General features: G+C 41.1%; 1 pseudogene; it reads left to right on the top strand.

Moving 5' to 3' along the window:
• The first annotated feature begins 265 nt into the window (after positions 1 to 265).
• LOC114623669 lies at positions 266 to 1,722 on the top strand (annotated as a pseudogene).
• Positions 1,723 to 8,304: the final 6,582 nt, after the last annotated feature.

The raw sequence follows: 8,304 nt of genomic DNA, 5'->3' as shown, positions 1-8,304 counted from the left end.
ATCTGATTGTTCGCCAATCGGTTTCTGATATTGACAGCTTAATTATCTCCATTCTTTGACTGACCCTGATGTGCAAAGTCAACTCTGTTGAGACGAGCTCTCCTGAGCCTAATAGGTTTCTGACCTTGAACCAACCATCTACTGGAAGAAGTTATTCTTTTACAACTGGGCGAACAACCCAAGAGTACCAATTCAGAGCCAGGCATACGGTTCTTGGAAATCAGAAAGGCCGGTAGTGTCAAAAAAGCAATCCAAGCAGTTCTCCATGTGGCAACCTAAACAGCCTGGGGTGGAGATGAAGCCCGAAGCTTCAGGAAAAGCTCAAAAACAGAAATATCAGGGTGGTAGTGGGACAGAGTCAGAGTCTGAAGCTTTGGGACAAAGTCCAAAAAGAAAATACCAGGATGGAACAGAGACGGTATTTAAAGAACCCGGCAAGGCTTGGAAGAAGACCCCTCGGGAGCATCAAGACCTAGAGCTTCAGAGAGACCAGCCAGGCAAGGGTCAGGTACAGAAACCCCAGGAAGAGAGATCAAGACAACTAAAACCCCTAAAGTGTACCAGAGCAGGCTGTAACTGAGAGGAAGTCTGCTGATGGTCGCAAGGGTTGCAAGCGCCCCTTTTCCGTCATGGAGGAAAATGAACAAAGCTCCCCAAAGGAAAAGCACTGAAGGTTACTTCAACACCTTAAACACCACCATCATGTGAAGTGAGATTCACACAGGCCTCACCCAATCCTTACAAACACCTCCAACTCCAAGATCAAAGGGGGTGTGTCAGGGCACAGTCATGGATCAGAAACATCTACACCAGATGAGAGAGAGAGGAGGTGTTCAGAGGAGAAATCTGTTACACAAAAGAAATGTGGTGTAAACCATGAAGGAAGAAGGGGGAACAGTTTGGAGCCTGACTTAACGGGAACACCAGCTCTAATCATCCTGGATAGTGGCAGAGGCAATAGGTTTCTCCTCAACAAGATGGCAGTACTTGTGGCAGAGAGAAAACCTGTCACAAACCAAGAAAAAGGCAGAGAAGTGGATCAAAATTTTCATGTTACAGAGGACATGGAGAAGGAAATTAAGAGTGCTCTGGGTCTAGGACTCCAGGAGGAAATTGTAAGTAGGGCATTCAAGTTGCAAATCACCCGAGGAGATATCCAGACCCTCGAGAACGGTCAGTGGCTCAATGATGAGGTCATCAATTTCTACATGAACCTTCTGGTTGAGAGAAATGAAAACCAAGGCTACCCAGCTCTTCATGTGTTTAGCACTTTCTTTTACCTCAAGCTAAAGCGAAGCGGTTACAGTTCTGTGAAAAGATGGACTCGAGGAATCAGTCTCTTTGACAAAGAACTTTTCTTGGCGCCTATTCACCGGAAGGTACATTGAAGCCTGGTGGTAATCGATTTGAAAACGAAGTATCGTATACTTTGATTCAATGGGACAGACAGGGAAGACTATCTGTGAGACCATCTTCCAATATTTACAAAATGAGAGCAAGACACGAAGGAACATCGAGCTGGACCCTTTGGAGTGGAAGCAATACAGCATGACACCAGAAGAGAATCCTCAGCAGCTGAATGGGAGTGACTGTGGGATGTTCACCTGTCGATCACAGCGCTATTACATCCATAGAGACCAACCTGTCACCTTCTCTCAGCAGCACATGCCCATCTTCAGGAAGAGGATAGTATGGGAAATCCTGCACAGTCACTTACTGTAACAACATCCACCTGATGGCTGTGGTCACCAACCCTGTATTTTTCTATCGATGTTTCTAATATACCTCAAATACGATGAGTTGAAGAGTTTTAAAACAGGTACTGAGCTGTTCCACCGGATGAAGCCCACTCTCTTTAATATAGTCCTAACTTGGGATGTCAGACTGCTGCCCTAATGCTATCTCTAGGATTCATGCAATGACTTCAGGCTTAGACTGCAGCTATCCAACCCACAGGAGACCACGTGTTCAAGAAATACTGTTTTAATGCTGGATATAGTCAATGAGTTGCTGTTTTTTGTTTTATTTTGTCTTGTTTTGTTGTGTTGTATTTTTTATTGTGTTTTTTTGTTGTTCGTTTGTGTTTTTGTTTTTTTGTTGCTTTTGTTTTTTGTTTGTATGTTGTTTTTTGTTTATGTTTTGTTGTAGTTTTGTTTTTGGTTTTGTTTTTATTCTAAGTTGTTTTGTTTGTGTTTCTGGTTTTGTATTTGGTTGTTTTTGTTGTTGTTTTTTTGTTTGTTTGTGTTTTTGGTTTTGTCTCTTGTTTTTTGTTTGTGTTCTTGTTTTTTTGTTGTTTGTTATTTTGTTTGTGGTTTTGGTTTTTCTTATTTTTTTGTTTTTTGTGTTTGTGTTTTTGGTTCTGTTTTTGTTTTTTTGTTGTTGTTTTTTCTTTTTGTGTTTTTTTTGTTTTCTTTTTCTTTTTTTTTTTTTTGTCTTCCTGACCCCACCACAGTGATTATTTTCCTTGACTCACTTGCAAACCTTGGCCATTGTCATTTTCCAATTCTCTTGTCCTTGTTCGAACTATTTCCCAAAGGAATGTTTATCACAGTGCCATTCTCTGCTGTAGATTAGGAGGGACATCAGCAGGAAGAGGCAGAGGCTGTTCACTAGCATCTCTAATGCTGGAGTTGGATACTGTTAAAGCTGGGGGTAGTGGTGGTGTTTTTTTGGTTTTTGTTTTTATCCTTGAAAATAATATATGAAGTGAAAATGACTTGCACAGATAGGTGCTGTTCTGAACCACCGTACTCTACTGGACTTGAACAGGATGTAGACCGGGTTCTTTATGGCAGAATGGTTTTCCATCTCATCTCTTTCCTCTAGCCCTCCTCCTTCCTTGGGGGTATATTTTTTCCTAATCAGCCATTCTTGCTTTTTATGCAAGTAGAAGTCTCTAACCAGTTCCTCGAGGACAGAAGATCCCAGAAATCCTCCAGAGGGTCTTCTGAACCTTGTTATCATCCAATATCAGTGGTGTCTATTTTCAAATGCTTTATGTGTGCACTTTCCTAAAGAGCATCACATGAGCTGGAGCAATGGTTGAAAAACCTGAAGCTTGGTGGTAGATGGGAGAGCTTGCCCACTTATGATGTTTAAGTCTATATGTTCAGTCCTTAGTACCTTTACATTCAAAATGTGATTGAAGGAAGGAATGCTTTAGTCATGTAATTTCCTTTTTTCCTTCTTTCCTTTCTTCTTTCCTTTCTTTCCTTCCTTCTTTCCTTCCCTTTCCCTCCTTCCTTCCTTCCTTCCTTCCTTCCTTCCTTCCATCCTTCTGTCTTGGGGTTTCTTTTATTGTGAACAGACACCATGACCATGGCAACTCCTGCTTGAGACCTCAGCTTCACCACACTCCGGTATGTTCTGACAGGAGGTCAGCTTCCCGACCAATGCACCAAATATAAGCTCTAGGGAGTAGAGCCTTAGGTTACCAGTTACCCCCTGAGTGAACCATGCAGAGATGTGAATCTATGCAAAAAGCAAGAGGAATTTTAATGATCCAATGCATTGGGGCCGTCCTGTACCTGAAGGAGAGATGGCGACCATGGGCAACCCATTTGGTCAGTTTTTATACAGTTTAAGGGGTAGACTGATATCTTTACTTTTAAAGGTATTTATTTCTAAATTAATTAGAAATACTGTCTATTTCATCTCAGCTCCATGTTTAGTGATCATGGTTGGTATGATGGTACATCAAAATCAGAAGACAAGCAAGCATATTTATACCTCAGGAATTGGCAAATGCAGCATATAAGGAATCCTTTTGCTTGTGTTTTACCCCAAGAACTAATTTTAGTTTGGGTATCTAGACCTGGAAGTGGCATATACATCTTTGATTGGTCAGTCACATGACATTACCTAGAGACATAGGTTTAGTAGAATCATAAGAATCAGAGCTTTACAGCCCTGTCATAGCACTCAGTCATTGAAATGATTTCTCGTAAGGATGACACTATAAATAAATTGTGTGTGTGTGTGTGTGTGTGTGTGTGTGTGTGTGTGTGTGTGTGTAGGGGCATTTGTAAAAATTCACAAGACTCTTGTACAAATACTGCACACGATCAGAGTACATTATGAAACAGGACCATAACTTATGATGTTCATTGGTATTTCTATTTAATCATGTACATCGCTCTTGCAAAACTTTCCCTTTTCTCAAGACCTGTAATTTTATATTGATCTTACATTTGTGAATCAGGGTATCGTATGTCAATGAGAACACCTGCCTTGGAGGATAAACATATTTAAATATCAACCTTTTACTCTGATTGGTTTTGAAAGTTGGACTGATTAGATACAGATATCTTAAATCATAATTTCTAAAGTAGAACCCAAGTTAAAATCAGTTATACAATTAATTCTCAAATATCTCATTCATCAGAATGATCAGACTTCTCAAATTGTAGCAACACATGTGTGTGCAAACTGACCTGGGTCTCATATGGCCTCACACATATAATATTTACGTATTTAACATAGATTGAGGTACTTCCATAGTACTTATGTTCTCTGTGCTGTATCTGTATATTATTTCTATCTGAGGTCTTATGTCCTTGTTTGGCTAGTATTATAGGATGGAATTATGTGCCCAGAAATCTCTACCAGGTTCCTATGGAAGCAGTGGCCATATTGAATACTATTAACTGGAAACAGATATGTAGCATCTGTCTTGCATGTAAGGCTTAAGTGAGAATGTTTTTCCCTAAATCCAAGTTTAGGCCAAGATCTCTTTGTGCATAGGGATGAGTCATGATGAGATTCCACCCGAGTCAGAATGGCTGTCACCAAGAGGATAGAACAGACCAGTACTGGTAAGGATGCAGGGGAGAGAAAGGATCCCTTGCACATCACTGGCATTTAAATCAGACACTATTGGATATAAATTAGACACTATTGAAAGCAGTATGGATAATGTTCAGAAAATCTTAGTGCAGAACTGCCATGTGATCCAGCTATACCATTCCTGGGATATGCTAAAGGAATCTAAGTCAGGCTATCACGGTGATGCCTGCACATGCGTGTCTGGTGCGGCACTACAAGATAGACAAGGTGCAGAATCAGCCTAATTCCAGGAGCAGAGGAATGGACAAGGAAAGGGTGCCATAGATGGTCAATGGAGTAGTGATTAGCCAATAAGCAAAACAGGATGGGTTAAGTTGGATATCATTATGGTATGTAAAACCAGCCTGACTCAGAAAGATAAACGTCTCGTATTTACACACAAATCTAGGATAGCAAGGATGAAGACACGGGGGCAGAGAAGCGTGAGTTCTGGGGGGTGATTGTGGATATGATCAAAGTACCCCTTAAATCTGTATGAAGATGCTACATTGAGATCCACTCTTTATGGATGTACTTGCATTAAATAAGTACACACAAAAGTTTTGATGACTGAACCTTGAATGAGCTAAGTTCCCAATACAGTCACACTGAGAGACGAGGGTCAGGCTCAGCCTTGTGAGCTACTGTGTAATGCGACAGTCATCTCGCCTGTGCATAAACACAGAACACCAATTTGTTTCTTGGACATTGACAAAATGCTTTAATAGCCTTTCTCCTTGCAGAGGAGCTGGGGAAGAAGCTGTTTCACTGAATCACCATTGTTTCAAAGAACAGGTCTTATCAAGTACAGTGCTTGAAAATATGAGCAAATGAGCGTCTTTTCTCCACGGAGTACTTATTAATTATTGTGCGATGACTTTTCACATTAATTATCTCAATAACAAGGAAACTTTTCAAGACTGGGAGCTTATATTCTCCCGGTGGCAGCCATGGTGTGGAGGTTTGCCGATCTCCTGATGTAACTGGCCGAGGGTCCCTGCTGCTCTCTCAGGTCTGGGGCCGCTGTGAGTCCAGTAGGTATTTCCTATCAGTTTGTTCTAGTCAAGCTAGGGAGTGTAGCAGGGATACCAAGATAAAATTGTTTTGTGGGGAAGGGGCTTCTCTGAGATAACTTTGGCTTATGAACTTATTTTTGAGCTCTGCTCAGTCTTTTTACGATTTCACGCAGTCCCTCCCACTCACCGTTTGGGGCCAGACTTTTAGCACTCATTATTTTCAGGCTCCTTCTCATTTTCTCTCACATAGGTGTTCCTCCTCATAGCATCCTTGAATGTCTACTCTTAGACTAACTCATTCCTTCTCATATAAATAAGTTAAATTTATTTTGAACAGATATAAACTGCTTGATTATACATACTTCATTTTATTTTAAAAGTTAAACTTATCAGCCCCACACAGCAGCCGACTGAAGCAGCTGCAGAGACCCACAGCCAAACATTGGATGGAACTCAGTCTTATGGAAGAGTTGGGGGAAGAATTGTGGGCTCAGAAGGGGATAGAGACTCCACAGAAAGACCAACAGACTGAACTAACCTGGACCCTTGGGGCTCTCAGAGAATGAACTACCAACCAAAGAACATGCACGGGTTGGACCTAGGCCTCCTGCACATATGCAGCAGATGTGCAGCTCGGTTTTTATGTGGGCCTCCCAACAACTGACATGTGGGTTATCCCTAAAGCCATTGCCTGTTTGTGGAATACGTTCCCCTAACTGGGCTGCCTTGTCTGGCCTCAGTGAGAGAGGGTGTGCTTAGCCCTGCAGAACCTTGATGTACCAGGGTGGGGATACCCATGGGGGGGGGTGTTCCGTTTTCTCCGAGGAGGAGAGGTGGGGGAGGAAGGGAGGAGGAACTGCGTGAGGGGGGACTGGGAGGAGGGAGTCAGCGATCAGGATGTAAAGTGAATTTAAAAAATGCTAAAAAAAATTTAAAAAATTAAATTTATTTCTCAGGTGATTAACAACGTAATGATGGTAGGTATTTATGTACCAGCACTGAATGTTTCAATACTTGTGTACATTGTATAATGTTTACACTAGGTTAAACACATCCAACTAATTTCACTTTTTCCCAGCCTGTGTGGTGAAAGCACTGAAAATCATTTCCCACATTTTGAAATACATTATCTGTCATCGGTTCACTGTGCAGTAAGACACCTGGACTTTTATTCTAATCTAACTGTAATTTATGGTGGCTTCCACATAGAATACCTTAACCTGAGAATTTAAGAAGGATTGGCAAAAAAGCAATTTTAATAATTCTATTTTAAAAATACATAACTTATGATGCCCTTAAGAAAAATTAATGAAAAATGTCGAATTTTCCTTGTGGTTTTGCCCTATTGTTTAGCTTTCATTTCCCCCATGTTTAAGGAAGCTGTTTTACCCTAAGCCTGTTAAGTTTAATGAGTTTCCTTCAAGGACTGCCCTGTTTAAGCTTTATTGATTGAAAGTACATTTTCCCCAGAGGCCATGCTTTTCAAGAAGACACTTATCTGGTGTACACTGAAGAATGGATTTTTTTATCATATCATAGATAAGAATCAGTAGGTAAAATTTACAAGGCATGGTCAATCTATCTGTTAGCATCTCTCTCTTTCTGTCACATACACATGTATGCACACATTTCCGTTCTATTAAAATTTACACATATATGTGATGCATACTGACCATTCTCATCCTCCACATCTCTATCACCTCCCCTCCCCCCATCTCTCTTACATTCCTGTCTATTAATTTTGTTCTGTGACCCACTGAAATCAACTAGAGCAGCCTGTATCACAATGAGTTTGGAGCTGTCTGCTGGAGCTTGGTGTCTTCAGCCATGTCTACTCAGCTAAAGATAGTGTTTCTTTCTACCCTAGGATCTATCAATAGCTAATAGTAAATGGTAGGGACCCATGAGCCCCTTCTCCTTCTTCAACTAATGATTGATAAGACCTGTCTTGTGTGAGTCCAGAGCTGGTTTGATTGATACCATCTGGCAAAGGTAGTACCTTCAGTTGGTTTATTTACTTGGGATGATATACAAGCCTAAGTAGCTGAAGAAAATCTTATTCCACCTCCCAAGTGATATGTACTACCATATTTAGTTTATCAGGCTCTGTGCATCAAACCCAAGGTTTAGTGCATGCCAGACAAGAACTCTACCAACTAAGCTACATCCATTGCCCTTCCACTGAATTATTTTACAGACAGACCCATGGGATCATGGGACTGGGTGCTGCTGTAGTAACTTCCTGCACAAAAGATGGTTAATAGTGAGTGAGTTCTTGGCTGAGTGTATCTTTCTCTCGGGTGGTCTGCAAGGCATGCTTCTAATGAAGCTTGACATGAACATGGCTTCGTTGATTCTGCTGGACTGTTAGCATCACAGCTAAGAGTGGACATTTAATAAGGAAGCAGTTCATTTCTGGCGATGTGTATTACTGCAAATTTTGTCAGGAGAAAAGTTATTAGCA

The sequence above is a fragment of the Grammomys surdaster genome, unplaced genomic scaffold (assembly GCF_004785775.1).
Source record: "Grammomys surdaster isolate TR1022 unplaced genomic scaffold, NIH_TR_1.0 201, whole genome shotgun sequence".
Classification (NCBI taxonomy): Eukaryota; Metazoa; Chordata; class Mammalia; order Rodentia; family Muridae; genus Grammomys; species Grammomys surdaster.
Note: the sequence above shows the minus strand (reverse complement) of the source record. Positions and strands in the feature narration are given on the sequence as shown.